The sequence below is a fragment of the Pongo abelii genome, chromosome Y (genome assembly GCF_028885655.2).
Source record: "Pongo abelii isolate AG06213 chromosome Y, NHGRI_mPonAbe1-v2.0_pri, whole genome shotgun sequence".
NCBI classification, from domain to species: Eukaryota; Metazoa; Chordata; class Mammalia; order Primates; family Hominidae; genus Pongo; species Pongo abelii.
In genome coordinates this window covers 42,553,128-42,574,030 of record NC_072009.2, presented here as the reverse complement: position 1 = coordinate 42,574,030, position 20,903 = coordinate 42,553,128, and the positions used below count along the sequence as shown (strand labels likewise).

The 20,903-nt window shown below is 37.2% G+C and overlaps 1 pseudogene; it reads left to right on the top strand.

The window, feature by feature from the left end:
• The first annotated feature begins 18,023 nt into the window (after window positions 1–18,023).
• LOC129053256 (ras-related protein Rab-9A-like) lies at window positions 18,024–20,453 on the top strand (annotated as a pseudogene).
• The last annotated feature ends 450 nt before the right edge of the window (window positions 20,454–20,903 follow it).

Genomic DNA, 20,903 nt, shown 5'->3' with positions numbered 1-20,903 from the left:
TCAACTCACAGGTACACACAAAGTCACCATGGGGATAAAAAAAGAATTAGTATTTGCAGTAGTGTATCATCTACTAATAAAATTCAAAGAGTGTATTGTCCTGCTATATTAGTTGGTAGGGAGAAGGGACACAGCCACTCATGGAAGAACATATTTTCTCAATAATGACACTTTACATATATAAAGTTGTATTAAAATTGTAATGTTTTCAAGCAGGTTTCTTTGATTTACATATATAGATTACAGAGCTAAGAAATGAGATAACCAAGACTAATTATAATTAAAAATAAGAAACTTGACTACTCTAGAAGTTATACCTGAATTTTTTTCTTGGGGAAATGGAGTACTACTTTTTATATATACAAGATTTTATGCAATTAGCATTGCATTCTCGGTTAAAGGAAATAATTTCCTAAAGCAAAAATGTTAGATATTGAAGACTAAAATCTAATGTATTTGCAGTACATTGTTACTTCATTTACTTCTTCACTCTCTTGAAAATTACTTAACCTTCCCTATTTGTATTCTACATTTCATCAGAATTACTCTCACTAGTAACTACTTATCATTTCTGTGCTATGAATGCACCTCTACCCCCATAGATCATGTTCCACAGCCCCAGGAGAAGGGTGGGCCCCCAGTGTACAAAACTTGCTTCATAAATTTTGTCATATATCCAGCTAAATTTGGGCTGTCCATGAATGGAAATCATTTCCATAGACACAGTTCAGTTTTAAGAAAAAGGCTAACTACTGAACTTAGAGAACAGACAAATGTGCATTTGATAACTGACGTACCAATTACAATGTGCTGTGTGGATGATACAAAATTACAGTTCCACTAATGGACTAGTTAATATATGTGTTACTTTCTTTAACTTTGGGAAAAGCCTCCTAGTTGCAGTTAGACTATTCATTTTTAACACACACAGCCTAACATTATGGCTCCCGAGAAAATACTAAGGATTATACTTTGTCAGAGGGTAAATAAAGACAACTTTATTCTGCCATGTATTTACTTAGTATCTTCTCTATCACTGAACATTGTTTAGTTATTTATCTCAAGAATTTTTGTTGCTGTTGTTGTTCTAAAAAGACTCGCTCCAATGATCAGACTTGTTGAAGCAAATTGTGGTCATTCATAGATGAAGTTCATAGGCTGTGCAGTTGGTAACTCTCTGATTCTACGGAGGCTAACTGAAGCCTAGCCTAAGTGTGAATGAGACCCTCAACTGGGGAATGTTGGGGATATCAAAGAACATGCTGGTTGAGGGGAGCTGGCTGTCATATAGGGAGAGGGTTTTAAAAAATTACATTGAAACATTTCTCTTATTGGCTGCACCCACTGGGAATCAATGTAAAAACATTCTGGTAAGCTAAGTTTTTTAAAGTCTAATATCCTAAAATTCGGGTGGAATTTGCCATCTGAAAACATTTTATGGAAAATACAATAGAAGATTGTTGGAGAACAAAGCAGGTGGTGAGTGTGCAGCTGGAGTGGAGATAAGCTGCTGCAGAGCCTCACTAGACGAAAGAGACATAGATAATCCTCCATACTTTGATGAAAAGGTGGAGCCCTGTGGTACAGGAGTTGCTCCATATGGTCTGTCATACATCCAGCAAGGTTCAAGCTATGAATGGAAAGCTTTTCCCTTGAGAGAGTTCAGGACTTTTTTTTAAGACTAACTACTGAACTTTGAGAACAGACAAATGAGCTTTTGATTACTGATGTAACAATTACAAAGTGCTGTTCAGAGGGTAAAAAATTACAAATCCATTAATGGACTAAATATTTTTGTTACTTTTCATCCTTAGAGAGAGATTCCTAGTTGAAGTTAAAACATTCCTACTCTTTCTTGTCTTAGAGAAAACCTTTGTATGTTTCTGTACAAACTTAAGTTTTCACTTTCATATTATTACAACACCATGTACGTTGTCTCACTGTATCCATGTCTTGTAGAGTAGTAAAGTATTAAGTAGACAAATGTACCCGTGTGGAACCCACAGAAAGATGGTGTCTGGATAGTCAGTGGTTTCTGGAACTCTGGAATGACAGACTGGGAATGTTGAAGTGACTGAAAGGTTGAAGAGCACAGGTACAGCATGGGCACAACAGAAATTGATAGTATCTATGTCCATGCCAAAGGAAGTAATCTAGGAAGTTTCCAGCTATAGCAAGAGGACAAATCTTGAGTGTGTATTTTATCTGGATCACTCTTGGAGCACGAAAGCAGATAACCTACCTAGTGCTAACATAGATGTGCTCAGGGGAACCAAATTACAAAACCAATCTCACCCTATTCCTCTTGAGTTAAAGAACCGTCCAGAGATATCATTTACAAGATCCAAGCTTTTCCAACTTATCTTTCTTCACAATCTTCTCTTATCTATCAGCTGTCAGTTCTACACGTGTCCCAGTGCCCTTCTTCACGACAGCACGCCTGCAATGCTTTCCTCTGCAGCCCACTTTGGAAGTCCCACTCAATGTTCCACTTCCCTTCCAGCTCCTTCAAAGACCAGTCACACAGAAAAATTGGCATTTAACTTTAATAATATACACACAGGAAGTGTATTACTAGTTTCTATGTCAGCTTCACCATCTTGAAGAAAAGGTTATTTTCAGGGTAACACTGTTGTGCAGTTGAGCCATGACTTCCCGCTGTCAGTCATCCTACTCCTCTTGGCTGGCTTGCATCACAGCCCTCTGAATTATATGTTCACAGAGGCAAGAACCAACCAAACAAAAAAATACATGTTTGCTGAAATGACTCCCAGATTTCTAGAACAGTATGTACCTTTTTCTGCTCCCAAAGCTCTGACATTTAGTGTGAGTTAATCTGAGTGCTGTATAACAGGTTTGGATATCATATGAATTTGCACACTACCAATAGAGAAAATAGGACAAAAACAGTTGTAGTGGGCAGAACTTTAAATAGTAGGTCGGAGGCTGTTCATGGGGCCTCAGGCCAGTAATTGCAGGACTTTGGGAGGCCAAAGTGAGTGGATCATGGGGATAGGGGAGTTCCAGAAGAGCCTGGGAAATATGGTGAAACCACGTCTCTACTAAACACAAAAATTAGTCGGGCATTGTGGTGGGTACTTGTAACCCCAGCTACTTGGGAGCCTGAGGCAGAGAATTGGTTGGTCCCAGGAGGTGGAGGTTAAAGTGAGCCAAGATCATGCCACCGCATTCCAGCCTGGATGACAGAGAATCGATCATATGTATATATATATATACATAGAAACATACATACACACACACTATATTACATATTGTGTATATCTATGTGAGGCACACACACAAGTATATATAAACACACATACATACACACAAACACATATATTAGACCAAATGCAGTGGCTCACACCTGTAGTCCCAGGGGTTTGGGAGGCCAAAACTGGTGGACCACAAGACCAAGAGTTCAATACTGGCCTGGACAATATGGTAAAACATTGTGTCTACTATAAAAACAAAAGTCAGCCAGGTTTGGTGGCAGGCACCCATATTTTAAGCTACTTGGGAGTCTGAGGCAGGAGAATCACTTTTACTTGAGAGTCGGAGATTGCAGTGAGCTGAGATCATGCCACTGCACTTCAGCTTCTGTGACAGAGCAAGACTCCATTACAAAACAAACAAAAAAAGAAGGACATTAAACTACCACAATCTTGAACAAATGTCTTTATTGAAGAAATCTAATAAAGTAAAAATGATGGTAGCGATTTAACACGAGGACACAAGAAAAAGCTTAGAATTACTTGCTGAAAAGCAATTAAGATTGGAACTAAACCATTCAAGTTCTCATCAGTATCACAGTTGGTATTACCTGCTTTTCAATGAACATCAATGAATTTATAGTAAGATCTTATCCTAGGAAAAAAGAAATCATTCTCATCCCTTTCTGTTTTATTGTCTCATCCTCTCAAAGTGCTGTCATTATAAGCATGAGCCACAATGCCCAGGCATATTCCAAATGTTTTATAAAACTTCTGCCACTTCCTCCATCTTTTCTTCACCTAAAAAACAAGTATTAGAATTCCAATACATAATACAAATAATACAGCTGTCATAACTGAAGCGCCTGTGTTGATATCAGTACGTATTCATGGTCTGTTGAATTTTTTCAAAGACACTAAGCACTGCAGAAGTGTGTTTTTGGCTTCTTGAGTACTGCTGTGTGTACTTTTATACATTTTTATAGTATCTCTGAATGTATAAACAAGTTAATATGAATATACATGCTATCACATTTTATTCCCCACTGCAGAATATTATTGCTTTGAATCTGTCTACCAAATCTAGACTGACATTTATTTTTGGGTTGTTACATAAAGATCAGCCTATCTGGGATAGGCATGGTGGCTCATGCTTGTAATTCCAGAACTTTGGGAGGCTGAGGTAAGTGAATCACTTAAAATCAGGAGTTCCAGCCAAGCCTGACTGACATGTAGTAGAAGTAGTAGGTCTAGGTTTCCAATAAAAATATAAAAAAGTACAAAACTACCTGCCTACCAAAAATACAAAAATTAACCAGGAATGATGTTGGGCACTTGCAGTGCCAGAAAATCAGGAGACTGAGGTAGGAGTGTCACTTGAACCTGGGAGGCAATGGCTGCAGTGAGCCAAGATTGCAACCTTAAGCCTATGCGACAGATTGGAGACTCTGTTTCAAAAAAAAAAAGGAGTGGGACCATTCTTCTTGAGTGATTATTTGATCATAGAAAAATCAATTCCTGCCAGTTTATGATCTTTATTAACAGCACATTAAGTTATATGTAAAGTAGATGGAAACATTTTAGATTCAATTATGAAGTAGTTTTCCCTGATATAGACTGTTTCCTTGGTCTCCTTAGGGTTCCCTAATAATGCCAACAATGAATGCCAAAAGGGGAAGAATGAAAACAATTTATTTTCACAACCATTCATAATAACTACCATGAGTTGTGTTTCTAAATACCTATTCAGCTGGCTGTGAAGACTTGCTTGCCGTAAGAGTTGCCAGAGATACCTCTGATGTGGAAAAGTTTGTCTGAAAGGTAAACGTACAGCCAAAGGAAATTATGTTGATAGGCCAGTTTCCTGACAAAGATCAAATTCGTTTTTTAATTGTCATATTTTAAAAATTATAGTCAATATCATACTTTTACATGTAAATCATAAACATCAGCAAAGAAGTGCTTTATTTCACCTTCTTGCCTTACGTCATGAAGCATAATAAATCTCATATGTAACATAATTAAGGCAAAATCTTTCATAAAAATAAAAAACAAAAAGCAATCAGTTCCTTGATGCAACAGTCTTCGAATTAGAAACATGTAGTATATTATTGATGGAAGAAATGAATAAAAAACTGGGTTTAAAATTAGCTTAGTTTTATCATAAAGAGCAAATAAACTTTTAAAGTCAGAAAATAATTATAAAATAAAGTGAAATAACTTGTGATATGATTCAGATAAACTTTTTGGTGTGTATGAAACTTAAGTTTTATAACTAGCTGTTTTATAATATGTCCCTTTCCCCAGTAAAATAAATGTAGCCCCATAAATGAAAACTTTTACATTTATACTTGACTGTGAAGTCTACAGACTCAGAGCGTCGCATCTGTGTTCCGTGTTCTTCTAGTTTGTGAACCCAAACTTTAGTTATCTTTACTAAAAATGTCATGATATGGCCTGTAGTGTTGAATGCTGACACAAATCCCTCATTGATCTTGTCCACAGTTTTCAGGTACATGCTGTTCAACAGCCAGATGTTCTCATCTATGAGGTTGACAACAGCATGAACTATGAGCTCGTTCACATCACGATTACTGTCCTAGATGACAGTGTGAGAAACAATAGATTAACATTTTCATACGGCATGAAGAATGCTGACATTCCATTCTGTGAAGTGCATAGGTTCTTTCTTTGTGGAGGAAAAAACAGTTTGCTTTTCATTTGTTGTTGTTTCAAGAGAAATAGAGACCTGTTTTCACATTCTATTTTATTTTTAAATTTGATATCTAAATCTCAAAGAACAGAAACAGTCAAATAATAAACAAAATGTGTGTATAAGTATATATCCTGTCAAGTAAAGGTGCCTTTTTACATTTACAGCAGCCCTCAACATCTAGGAGGAAGCTGAGAGAGCTGGGCTTTTTGCAAAGTAGCACCATGTAAGCAGTAGAGACAGTTGAAATGGCACTTGTGATGGCTACGAGAGGCCTCTTTCCAGTGCATGGAGCTTACATGGAAGTGGATCCTGGGAGTAGCTGGAGATGATGCTCAGCCACAGCTGCAAGCAGTTGTGTGTGTCAACAGCAGGACACAGTTCTGTTAGAGCTGGGAGTGTCCTTTACCTTTGCTGAAATGGCTAAAGTGAACAGAAGGTGGGACTGTCTGACTATCATGACAAGAGGGAATTCACCACTTGGAATGCAATCTTACTTCAATGAAAGACTGAAATAAGAGTTTTTAAAGGACACCTCACTTATGGCTTGTTTTGTCCTCTCAAAATATTTTTGTTGAAGTCTTAAGTGACTACCTCAGAATGTGACCTCATTTGGAAAAAGAGTTGTTGTAGATGTGGTTACTGAGTTTACATTGCAATAGGGTGGGTCTCTAATCCAACCACTGCTGTATTTAAAAAAGGGAAAATTTAGAGATGCACACAAGAAGAAAAATGCCACATGAAGACTGCAGTTACATTGCCACAAGCCAAGGAACTTCCAGAAGCTGGGAGAGAGACTGAACAGATCCTGGTCTTGCTGCACGCATAGGGAACATGGTGCCACTGACACCGTGATTTCAGACAGTGGCCCTCAGAAGTGAGATAACCAATTTCTGCTGTCCAAAGCCATTCCATTACTGGTACTGAGTTACAGCAGCCACAGGAAACCAGGACAGGCTCTTTGCTGAGGAGGCTGTGCCCATTCCTGGCGTGGATGAGGGTGGCTTGTTGCATTGAAATCTCCTGCACAGTGAAATCATGTTTTACTTCACTCATATTGCCATGAAAAACTAAGTGAATCCTTAAAAGAATGCACTTTTCTCTTTCTGGCTCACAGCAGTGTTTTCCTTTACAATGATGATCAGTCCTGAAGGATTAGGAGAAAATTGTGAAAATGCCTTAACAAGATGAGTGGTAGCAGGAGAAATAACTAAAATCAACTTATGCAACAAAGTATTTTTATGTATGCTCCTTTGTCCACCACAAGGCCAGTGGAGTGCACAGAATCTATATATAAATAATGGCATCCCAGAAAGCAATACTGCTACAAGTACTCAAAACAAGTTTTAGTGATTAGTGCTCTCAACTTATGAGAAAATAATGTTGCAACAACACCTGGCAGATAATCCTGACTATCATATTTTGGTGACAAGACCTGAAGAGTTGAAAAGTATCACACAGTGAACATTATACATTACAATTAATGTAAACCATTAACTCCTTGAAGGACATCAAAGAAAATTTGGGGCATTGACAGAAGCAGACCAAATGAACCCACAAATTATTAGAAACATAAATTGGAAATGACTGCGTACTTCTCATGCGAAAACTCTAAAGTCTGTTTACTCTGAATGGCAACATGGCCTCTGACCAAGCCTGGTTTTTGAACCATTCTTGATGACAAAGGTGAGTGCCATCACCTCTGGTGCTGCTTTTGAGCTTCCTGTGCATTGGCAAGGTGTCGCTAGGGAGGGAAGCATGCATGCACAACCCATCCTGGAAGTGCTGCTGAAGGTAACTAAGGGTCTTTTTTTTTTTTTTTTTTTTTTTTTTTTTTTTTTTTTTTTACCCAGTAGTTCCTGATGAAAGACATATTCATGAAAACTGTCTGGATTTTCACGGCTGGCATTTCAAGGTAGCAACCAGCTACATGTTTGAGTGCTTAAGCAGCAGCCATTCATGGTGTGTGAGATAGTGAACTGAATATCATGGGAATTATATTCAGAGGTCATGCTAGTCTATGCTGAATTGAAGGATAAATAAAACAACTCCAAGGACATTCCCTGGCTGGTGTCTATCCATCTGTGTGTACTATAAATATAAATTTTTACAAATGCGAGAGACTATGATATGCCTCTTGAAACACCAATTTATAAGAAAGGAAGTTTTGTATTCTGGAAAAGATGGAAGAAATAATCCATAAGGAAATACATTCTGAGGCATTGGAGATTTTGCAATTAAGTTTAACAGATTGGGCCAGGTGTAGTGGCTCATGCCTGTAATAGCAGTGCTTTGGAGGGTGAGGCAGGTGGGCTGCCTGAGCCCAGGAGTTTGAGACCAGCCCAGACAACAGGGTGAAACAAGGAATACATCTATACAAAAAATGTAAAAATTAGCAGGGCATGGTGGTACGTGCCTGTAGTCCCAGCTACTCTGGAAGCTGATGGCAGAGGATCTCCTGAGGCCAGTGGGGGTCCAGGTGGCAGTAAGCTCAGATACAACCACTGCACTCTGTCCTAAAGGACAGAGTGAGATCCTGTCTTGAAAAAAAATGTAAAAAGATTGGCAAAAGAAATAGAACAATAAGAAACTGGGGAAGAAATATAAGGTTATTCTAGAAGCAATAACTGAAATAGAGATGAATGATGGATGAGTAGGAGTGTGGATGGATATACATCATGGTAACCCCAAAGTGTATATTTTAACGCAAGAGTTTTGTAGTCAAAAAATTAAGTTTAAATCTAGCTCTGATACTTACTGGCAATTTGAGCACAAGCAGCCCTCAATCTCCTAATGTTGGTTTTCTCCTCTGTAAAACCATGGTAACTTTGTAGCCCCTTATGGTGCATTTATGAGGATTACACAATCTAATACATGTAAAGTAGGTGACAAACTTTCTGACTCACAGAATGTGCTCAATTAATGTTATCTAGAATAACCTGGAAGGCCATATGCACAGTGGGATGTGGTGACTACTAACTTCTGAACATGGGGTAGAAATCGAGTAAACCAGGACTTAGTCAATCTCCTAGAACATAAAATTGAGGTGTGTTAGAAGCCTAGACTCATCAAGCCTCACGGGCCTTCTGCTGATTCACATACACACAATGAAATCAGAAGAAACCTGATATGTACTTACCAATGAATGGCATATAATAATGTTATAAAAGGAATCAAGACATCGCTGGCACTTTTCACGTTAGAATTGGAAGGCTATACGTGTGGAAGAAAAGGCAGATAGAAGACTCTTGGTAAGATGAGGTAGGTTTAAAATACTATTTGAGGTGGCGGAATATAGCCTTGCACACTTTATTGCTATCATCTAAGGCTGCTTTCATTCTTCAATGGCAGAGTTAAGCACCTGCAACAGAGACCAGTTGTCCCGCAAAGCCAACAATATTCACTATCTGATTCTCAAAAGAAAATATGTGAGGCTGTTTCAGGAGAAAACTGAGAAACAAATTAAAATAGAAAAAGTAGTTAACAAAGACAAGCAGAAATGACACAAAAGCTTTGCAAAACTAGATGAAATGGTTATAATTCTCCAGAGAAGGCAATGGAAGAAAGTATGGGGAGTTGAAATTTGAATAAAGTAGACAAAGATATCATGAATTCTTGCTGCACTAGATTTGAAAAATGAGGTGGTCAAGAGAAGGGCTTGTTATTTTCTTCAACATTTAAGCAGCAGCAGCAGCAGAAAGAAAAAAAAACAAAAAGAAATGTGTGTGTGTGTGTGTTTGACTGTGTGTGTGTTTACGTATAAGGGAGATAACATGCATCTCTACACTCACTTCTATATGGAAAGCCACAAATAGGTGAGAAGCATGATGCTAAGTTAGCATGAAGACACAGAAAGGGAACCAAAAGACTGATTGAGGGGGCTGTTACCAACTACCCAGATGGGCAGAAGACAGCACTTTATATACATCCCTTGCTTGAGTTGAGCTGCCAACTTGGTTTTGATTTTGTAAACAGCTGAAGAAGCAAGAAAGGCTGTAATTTTTCATTTATTTCCACCAAGGAAAAACTGACACAGTGAGAGAATGGAAAACCCTAAGACAAAATGACCCGGTTGTCTTGGGAAGGGAATAGCTGCAATCATTTACCAAATACGTGAAGGTGTCAGGAAAAGATAAGACATACACCAGGATTCTGCACTGTCCAATCTGTGAGACTTTCTGCAAGGATGCAAATGTTCTACACTTCTGCTGGCCAATATGGGAGCCAGTGAGCATTATAAATGGGGCTAGTGTGACTGTAAAACAATTTTTTAATTTAATTTTAATTGAATAATAATAGCCACATATGGCTGGTAGTTATGGTACTAGAAATCACAGTTCTAGATCAATGATTCCAAGATGGTGGTATGATCTTTGCTCACTGCAAACTGTACCCATTGGGTTCAGGAAATTCTCCTGCCTCAACCTCCTGAGTAGCTGAAATTGTAGGCATGCACCAAGAGGCAAGGCTATGTTTTGTATTTTCAGTACAGACAGATTTCAAACTCCTGGCCTCAAGTGATCTGCAGAACTCAGCCTCCCAAAATGCTGAGATTACAGGCCTGAGCCACCAGGCCAAGCCCAATTCCAAACATTTTATAAAGTTCTGTGATTTCCTCCACCTTCTTTTCACCCACAAAACAAGTACTACTTAGAATTCCAATATATAATACAAACAAAGCAACTGCCATGACCCAAGTACCTGCATTGGCATGAGTGCATATTCATGGTTTGCTTGCTTTTCCCATTGCCTCATTATTTTTACTAAATATGAATAGCTTTTTATGACTACCTTTTTCAAGAAAAAACAAAACTTACTCGGTGTTTATTCATTTTTCAGAGATAACATTTTAGAATGTAAAGCAAGAATCCTTTGATTATAAAACAGCAATATTAATTAGCAGTACAAAATTGATTTCAATTCTGATAGTATAAGAACACACACGATGGGTAAAGCAATTTTCAATGGCTACAATACAATTTGCCTGATTTGCTAATGATCAGTCATTTTCTTTCAGAGCTGGCTAAATTGCAACATATTTACACTGCTTACTGTTTACTGTTTACTGTCTACTGTTATACTGCTTACTGTCTACTGTTATACTGCTTACTGTTTACTGTTCTTAGGAGTCAATATTAAAAATTGCAAAAAAGTGACTTCTGTCTTTTTTGTCATTACCATGACAGAGAAATAAAATAGTTTTTTTCTCTCTACCATGTATCTTACTTAATATAATAATATTATATTCCAAGTGAGAGGCCAGGCTTCTTCTTTTTGCCATAGGAGCATTTATGAAATAACTTTCTTCTGAAAAGGTAATTTTTGTAATCTAATTATTTCAGGTAAAGAATAACATGGACAGGACTCTTGTAACACTAACAGTACACATTTCATTATCTTATTCTCTTAAAAATCATAATAAAGTGAAAATCATGTCATTTTCCACATTATCAAGTGTGTCAAAAGTTTTCATGTGCAATTTGGATTAATATTATATTTGCCTGTATTGTTACCTGCTGCTTTGAACAGTGCTTGGTACACAGCAGATGCTGATATGTATCTGTTGAATACTGCCTAGTGAACAGACTAAATGTTCATTATAAAAAAAATTTCAAATTTAATAAGGAGAATAATTAATTTATACATGAAACCCACATTAATCCACCTCAACTATTTTCCACATTAACCCAACATGTATACCTTCACTGTAATCACTTCATTTGATGAGATGAGGCTAAGATGTGATTTAGCCTTACTTTAGAGCAAGTAAAAGAAGTTACATAGTAAACAATATATGACTACAAACTATTTTTAAAATGGTATAAATTAAATCCCATGGATAGGAACTCTTTACTTCATTTTACAACATTAATTAATCAGCTTGAAATCTACGATGGTAGACCAAAGAAAAATTAGAAAATTTTAACGTTAAAATCTAATATTTCAGTTGTTTACAATTTAAGATTATCATTTGCCTTTAATCATTGTGTTCTACAGCTTTATAATAACTTTAGTTTATTATCAGGTTTTCAGTGTGCTTATTATAATATTGAGTGAAAATTGTGTGTTTTTGGATGTGTGTGCGGGCGTGTGTGTATAGAGTTTCCAGATATATAGTATGATTTCTTTCTAGAATCCAACAACAATAAAACTTTGAATCTCCTGGCAGAGTTGGGCACCTAATTCTGATGCAATTCTTAGGCTTATTTTACTGCAGATGACACAACTAAGAATTCTAGAAGAATGCTAAAGATCTGTTTTTAGCATAACCACAGTTCTTTAAAATTATCATTTTTCTCAAAACCAGTCTGGCCAAGATTGTGAAACCCCATCTCTTCTAAAAATACAAAAATTAGCCAGGCGTGGTGGCGGACACTTGTAATCCCAGCTACTCAGAAGGCTGACGCAGAGAATTGCTTCAACCCAGGAGGCGGAGATTTCAGTGAGCCAAGATTCCACTCCTGCACTCCAGCCTGGGTGAGAGAGCAAGACTCCCTCTCACACACACACAGAATAATAATAATAATAATAATAATAATAATAATAATGATGATGATGATGATGAAAAGATTCTTCTTACACACTAGTTAAACTAACTACTTAGAGGCTACATATTGCTTTTTGATAACTTAATGTTACCTACCATGATAACATTAACTTTTTTTAAAAAGTTTCCATTCTAGGACATTCTTTTCTATGACTGTTTTTCATTATTACATCTGTAGTAACACGTATATCCTTTTAGATGATTCCAAATTCTGGACATATGTATCCAACTCCCCATTACAATTTTTTATTTGGTGTCCCATATGTTTCTAAAATGCAATTCACTCAAACAGGTTCTTTTTTTTCTATAAGTAAATTGCATTACTATTCCCTCAGCTTATAAAATCACACCCAGGACATAGGTGGTAACATCTCTTTCCTGCTCCACTTCCTCAAATATCCAATTACGAACACCTGCCTATCCTAACTCATAAAGAGCTCATAAATCTGTCGACACATATATTCTACATTGCCAGCTTTTCTAATATAGAGCACCCACAATGTTTTTCTACAGATAATTTTGAATACTTCCTTACTGTGGTCTATTGTGGAACTTTCTATGCTATAGCCAGTGAGATGTTACTAATACATGCCTTTTGTGATCCTCTAATGGTTTATCATATCACACTGAATATCTCACATAATTGCTAAAAAGCCAAGTTATGTCAATAGTAAGTCTGTACCCACTAGCTACTTTAAAAAAAAAAAAAAAAAACTTAACAAAGCAACCATTTTCTACTGCAAGATGCTTTTTACGCTTCAAATCTAAGACACATATTCCTTATAATAGGCAGCAGAGGACTTTGTATTTTTCTTGTTTATTATGATGCTTTGTATCCCACCTGGGCTGTTTATTCACTATTGTATTTTCAAAATCATAATTAAGACAGATTCAAAATACTTTATCAGAAATTCAAAAAGCTCAATTAAGCAAGGCTTTTTAAAATAAGATTCGTATGTAACTCAATTTTTGATGCAATAAAGACTTGAGGGAAGCTATTTAAGTCTTCATTCATGTACCCTTCACCCTTAAAGGGAATATGCATTACTCTTACAGAAGCATTAGTCTGTTTGATTCTTGGGCACTTTCGGGGGCCTTACAGGGAATGATACACAATGTGATGCAAATGGGATGACTCAGTTTTCTCAAATGCAAAAATTCATAAAATCTAAAACATACTGCCTAAATGCCTTAAGATGTATAAATGTATACTGAACCTTGGCAATTAAAAATAAACTTAGGTTATATCATAAACCAACCATGTGTTTTGTATGAGCAACCAAAATCTCAAGTTAAATTGGGCAAAACAAAATTCCTGTGAGTTGTTTGATACTTTTACATTTAAAATACATATTGTATTTGTGTTTGTGTAATATATGCTCCTACTCTTCTGGAAGCATCCCAGCATGTAGTCAGATGTAGTCAGATTAGCCTGGGAAAAAGGAAGCACAGAGATTGTCAGAGCAGGAAGGGTAAAGGGTAAAATTTATTTCCTCCTGGAGGTATATATTAATAATACAAAAAACACTTTCATTACAGGAATGTGTGACCATACAACTTAGTTTTAGATAGTAAAATACTTGTGATTTTAACAAGTTACTTAAATGATCTGCTAATTGTCTGAGTCAGTCATTCATATAAATGTGACCTAATATATATCAATATCATAGAGCTATTAATGAGTAATTAAATTTTAACTATATCCATAAATTAATAATTTTTGAAATGTTGCAGTAACACCTGAATTGCTGATATTCAAATTGGACAACAGCATCTGTAATAAATTGGCCCTTCTTTTCACTGATAAAATCGACATAAAATAACACTGGAAACACTACGAATATTTTTGCTGTACATTTCTGATGATCTATCCATGCCTTTAGTACTACTGTGCAATAGGTTGATGTGAGAAAAATCAGGCTACTCTAAGAGATGTTAATTTATGCTAACATCTACAAAAAATTTAAGTGAATTATTTATTTACATTATCACTACATTTATTTTACTTTATTTTAACAAAAACATACATACATGCGAAATTTCTCATAGAAATCATTTTTAAAACTGACAAGCAAAACAAATAATTGGGATCTCTTAAGGATATGGATTACTTTTCCAAGTTCCAGAAATTCTGATTTAGATAGTGTAGGATATGATTTGGAAGACAGTACTTTTCAAAAAGCAACATTAAGAGATAACATTGGCTGGGCACGGTGACTCAAGTCTGAAAGCACAGTACTTTGGGAGGCCGAGGTGTGCAGATTACAAGGTCAGGAGACTGGGACCATCTTGGCCAACATGGTGAATCCCTGTCTCTACCAAAGTATGAAAATATTTTATATATTTATATGTGTGTGTGTGTGTGTATGTGTGTGTGTATATATATATATGCGTCAGGCATGGTAGTGCGCCTGTAGTCCCAGCTTCTAGGGACACTGAGGCTGGCAAATTGCTTGTTTATGGGAGGTGGAGGTTGAAGTGAGCTGAGATCGTGCCCCTGCACTCCAGCCTGGCCACGGAGCTAGACTCCAACTCAAAAAGAAAAAAAAAAGAAAACGATAACATCAATCAGGCACAATATCTAATCTTAAGGATTACCAGAAAAATGACGCAAATGCATAAATATAAATAACCTGAGAATAATGGAATACATTAAAGTTACAAAGATTTGCAATGCATTTTAATGTATAAATATATATGTATACGTATAACTGTCTATGGGATATTGCTTGTAGTTTAGGACACATTACATGTTATAACTTGATTAAAATGTTCTTCTCATTTAATATTTAAAAATAAAAACATCATTGATAGAAAATTATGAAAATATCTTAACTAAACTGGCATACATTACAAACAAGTAAATATATTTCTGTAAATATAAACCCTATGTTCTGAATCTTTTCTTCTCAGGAGATCAAATACTCCTCTTAGTAACTGATCACTCTTGCTACAGTTGTTACATTTCTGTGAAAAATAAGTATTCATTGGTGTAATAGAATCAAGATTTTAAAACAGTGTCTATTTGAATAAAAAGAGTCCTGTTCTTATAAAGAGCAAACATATTGCAAAGAAAATTATTAAATACAATTCCTCTTTGAGGACAAAATAACAAGTTGTGGTAAATTTTACTGTAGATTTTGTACACTGCTATAATTAAAACAAAAACAGCAACACTTCTACAACTTCAAAAGAATAATTTAAGCCATTTAGTTATTTACATTATCACTAATTTTAATTTTATGTTACAGTTTTTTTTTTACTAAAATACCTTTCAATTTAACCATTAGAAAAGTAAATTGTAAAAAATATAAACCTCAGGGATTTCCTAAATAACTGTGTATATTCAATATACAAAATAATTTAATCTTGTTTTTCAGAGGACCCAGAAGTCAGTATTCATTAACATAAAATAATTTTTAGAACTCACAGGTGTTGTAATGTATGTAAGTATGCATTTGTGTTTGGCAAATACATCAAATAGAGTCATATAAGTTTGCTGATTTGAATTTGCAGACAACAGAATTTACTTCTAAGTATTTAATTACTCCAAAAACAAAACAGAAATAATAGCTGTGCAATTACCTGACTAGAAGTGACAGAGCAGGAGCGCTTTCATCTTGAACCAACACCACCACTTTAACATCCAGCTCTCTTTTTAGCCTCATGCATTTCAAAGAAATCATTTCTCTTCTAACTGTAAATAATAAGCACATTCCTTTCCCTTCAGGTGCTAGAAGCAGACATAGGGGATAGGCCTGCAACTCCAGAAAGATGTATGAAAAGAGACACAGAACTCTCTCTGTCAGATAACCACAACAAAGAGACACAGAGGCAGTCCAAGCCTCTGATAAACTCTCCAGGACTGAGTCATGAAAAACTTTTAATCTGCTAACAGAGTGTGGCTCTCGCCAGCCACCCCTCTCAGATTGATTCAAAATAAATCTGTCCCTGTTGACTGTCAACTTGCCCTTCAGGTTTCTCTCCTCTTTCTTTAATTCTTACATTGGGTGCTGAAATCTGGGACTGGTGTTGGGGGCAGAGGCTTCCTTGCATCCCAGGAAGCTGTGGGCAATGGCAGCTTATCCTAAGTTAACACCTGGATCCTGAGAGCCTCTGGCCACCTGCCCCATCTTTCTCTCATTTTACTCTTAAAGAGATTTGTTTGAGAAGGACAACTGACCTGAAGGAAACTGCAAGGCTCAGGCCAGGGCTCTAAATCCCTCAAGTCTAAGGGATCCACTTCTGACCACAAGCAATAGGTATTTCACTTCCTAACACTGACTCCCTCTTGCCTCTTCTCTCTCTCTCTCTCTCTCTCCTGTTTCTCTCCCTTTCTCTCTGTCTCTCTCTTTCTCTCTCTCTCTCTTCCTCATGTGGCTCCAGTCTGGGAGTCCCTTTGCCAATTTCAACTGGAACATCCTACAGACAGCACTAATTCAGCCATCTGGTAAGATCTCCCTTTTCCTAGCTTTCTCCTGGTACCAGAGAAAGTCTGGCCTGCTGTCCATTTCCTCGAAGGACCAATGTGACTAAGCTAGAGGAAATCTTGGGGACACACAGTGCTTTCTCAGAGTAACTGTCCTCTTTCAGAAAGAGGATTCTGGGTCTCTGTGTATTTTCTCGGGACATCTAGAACAAAACAGACCTTTCACAAAATACTTTTATAGCAAGTCCAGCTTCCCAGAAATGCTAATAGTTAAATATGTGAATGTACAAATATATCATTGATTTGTACACATGGAAAAGGTTTAGTGTTACTGCCAGTTACATGAAAAACAAACAAAAAAAAACAGGTTTTACATTAAAGTTAAAAATTGCTAAAAGTAATATTATGACATGTAATTGAAAGTGCTAAACATAAATTTTCATGCAAAGTGTATAAAACTGGTTTAGGCAGACACAGAGCTAGCTTGAAAAGTTATTTTTTTTCATACCCCAGTGATACCTGAAAGGCCAGAAAGACAGAACTCCCTTGAAAGGGAGGTGAAGCCCGGGAGCCAAGAGGTCTAACACAGTGGATGCCATCCCCATGGAGCCCAGCAAGCTAAAATCCACTGCCTTGAAATTCTTGCTGCCAGCACAGTAGTCTGACATCAACCTGGGATGCCTGAGATTGGTGGGGAAAGGGACGTCCAACATTACTGAGGCTTGAGTAGGTGGTTTTCCCTTCAGAGTGTAAACAAAGCCACTGGGAACTCACTGCATCTCATCAAAGCTGCTGTAGCCAGATTGCCTCCTAAGATTCCTCCTCTCTGGTCAGGGCACCTCTGAGAGAATGGCAGCAACCTCAGTTAGGGGCTTATAGATAAAACTCCCATCTCCCTGAAACAGAGCACTTGGGGGAAAGGGTGGCTGTAAGCACAGCTTCAGTAGACTTAAACCTTCCTGCCTGCTGGCTGTGAAGAGAGCTGCAGATCTCAAACAGACTGCCTCCTCAAGTGGGTCCATGAAACCAATTACTCTTGACTAGGAGACTCCTCCCTGCAGGGATCAAAAGACACCTCATACGGGAGTCTTCTGGCTGACACCCGGCTGGTACCCCGGTGGGATGAAGCTTTCAGAGGAAGGAACAGGTAACAATCTTTGCTTTTCTGCATCCTCTGATAGTGACATACAGGCAAAAACGGTCATAAGTGGACCTCCAGCAAAGTCCAGTACACCTGCAGCAGAGGATCCTGACTGTTAGAAGGAAAACTAATAACAGAAAGGCATAGTATCAACATCTACTAAAAGGATTTCTACAAAAAAATATATATATACAAAGGTCAACAACATCAAAGAACCAAGGTACATAAATGCACAAAGATGTAAAAAAACAGCACAAAATGGCTGAAAATTCCAAAACCAAGAAAGCCTCTTCTCCTCCAAAGGATCGTAACTCCTCATCAGCAAGAAAACAAAATTGAATAGAGAATGAGTTTGAGGAATTGTCAGAAGTAGGCTTCAGAAAGTGAGTAATAAACTCTTCCAAGTAAACGAGAATGTTCTAACCCAATGCCAAGAAGCTAAGAACCTCAAATAAAGGTTAGAGAAATTGCTAACTGGAATAGCCAGTTGAGAGAAAAACACAAATAACATGATGGAGCTGAAAAACACAGCACAAAGACGGTGTGAAGCATACATAATTATCAATAGCCAAATCAATCAACTGGAAGAAAGGATATCAAAGATTGAATATCAACTTAACGAAATAAAGCATGAAGAAAAGGTAAGAAAAAAAAAAAAGGAATAAAAAGGAACAAACAACGTTTCCAAGAAATATGGGAGTATGTGAAAATTGAAACCTACTTTGTTTGCTGGTTTGTTTGTTTGAGATGGAGTCTTGCTCTGTCATCCAAGCTGGAGTGAATGGGTGCAGTCTTGGCTCACTGCAACCTCCTCCTCTCAGATTCAAGGGATTCTCCTGCCTCAGCCTCCTGAGTAGCTGGGTTTACAGGGGCACATCACCACCCCTGGCTAATTTTTGTATTTTTAGTAGAAATGGTGTTTCAGCATGTTTTTCATGTTGGTCTCAAACTCCTGACTTCATGATCCACCCATCTTCACCTCCCAAAGTGCTAGGATTACAGGCATGAACCAACATGCACAGCTTAAACCTGGCTCTTCTTTTTGGCTCAGATATAACTATAAAGTTTCCTGCTCTCTCAACACTAACTTCAGTTACATTTGTCATAAACATACTCCCTAAAGTATAAATCTTGCTGTATCAGAAACATGCAATCTTGGTCTCTTAAGCATCTCTAACCAACAGTAGTGAAGCTTACTATGAGCAGAGAAGTTTTTATCATAAATTCACTGTTCATAACCAGAGCTTTGATGTCACATTTCAGCTAAAGTGCCAGCTTCACGGTCAACTGTGACCTGATAAATGCGAAGAGTGAGCCCTTTTCAGTTGTTTTAGAGAATCATGGTAGTATAGTAGCCCACACATGGCTACATGCTCAGTAAACAGGTCTTACTTTTAGTTATCCCAGAGATCTATGTGTGTTATTTCAGTTAAAGCTGATATTCTACCAGGCGCTGTGGCTCACTCCTGTAATCCCAGCACTTTGGGAGTCCAAGGTGGGCGAATCACGAGGTCAGGAGATAGAGACCATCCTGGCTGTCATGGTGAAACCCCGTCTCTACTAAAAATACAAAAAAAATAGCTAGGCTTGGTGGCGGGTGCCTGTTGTTCCAGCTACTTGGGAGGCTGAGGCAGGAGAATGACGTGAACACGGGAGGCGGATCTTGCAATGAGCCGAGATGACACCACTGCACTCCAGCCTGGATGACAGAATGAGACTCCGTTACAAAAAAAAAAAAAAAAGCTGATATTCATACACTCATAGAAGAAAACGTAGGTTAAAAGGAATGTTATGGTGCCTTTTTATTTTCCAGGGTTCTTGAAGCTCTTGAGATGAACAGTGGCAGGAAATTCATCACTTTTTAAAGTAATTTTTTTTGGAGATGGCAGAGTTGGGAGGAGTTCGCTTATGAACAGATATGTAACTAATAAGTTTGATACTCAGATGTTCCATGCAATAGATGTGGAATTTTTAAATAAGATTTGAAAGGGATGGACATTTTGTTACCATACAGATTCGTGATACGGCAGGTCAGGAGAGATTCCGAAGCCTGAGGATGCCATTTTACAGAGGTTCTGACAGTTGTCTGCTTGTTTTTAGTATCAACGATTCACAAAGCTTGCAGAACTTAAGTCATTGGAAAGAACACGAGAGCTTTCCTTTTGTGATTCTAGATTCTAAGACAGGCATAAGCGAATGGCAGGTGTTTAGAGAAGAAGTAAAGCTTATGCAGGGAGAACAGTGACTATCCTTACTTTCTAACAAGTGCAAAATATGCCAAAAATGTGGCAGCAGCCTTTAAGGAAGGATTTCAAACAATTCTTGCAACTGAGGATACGTCAGATCACTTGATGAACACAGGCATAGTCAACCTTCACCAAAAGCCCAAGCCTAGCTCATCTTGCTGTTGAATGTTAGAGATAAGACAGATGCATGCTAACCAACTCACATGTATATACAAAATCAACATGGACATGGAGAAGAGAATTAGTTTTTGTAGCAGTGTATTACTTACTAAAAAAATTCAATGATTGTATATTCCTGTGTCATTAGTTGGTAGGAGATGGGACACATCCACTCATGGAGGAATATATTTTCTCAATAATGGCACCTTACATTTATGAATTTTAATGGTTGTCTAAAAACGTTTCTTTGATTTACACATGTAAATTAGAGAGCTAATAAATGAGATGACCAAGACTTTAAATATAATTAAAATAAGAAACTTGACTACTCTAGAATTTATACTTGGATTATTTTTTCCCTGAAAAATGGGAAACTACTTTTTATATGTACATGATTTTTATGCAGTTAGCATTGTATACTTGGTGAAAGAGAATGATTTCCTAAAAAAAAAGTTA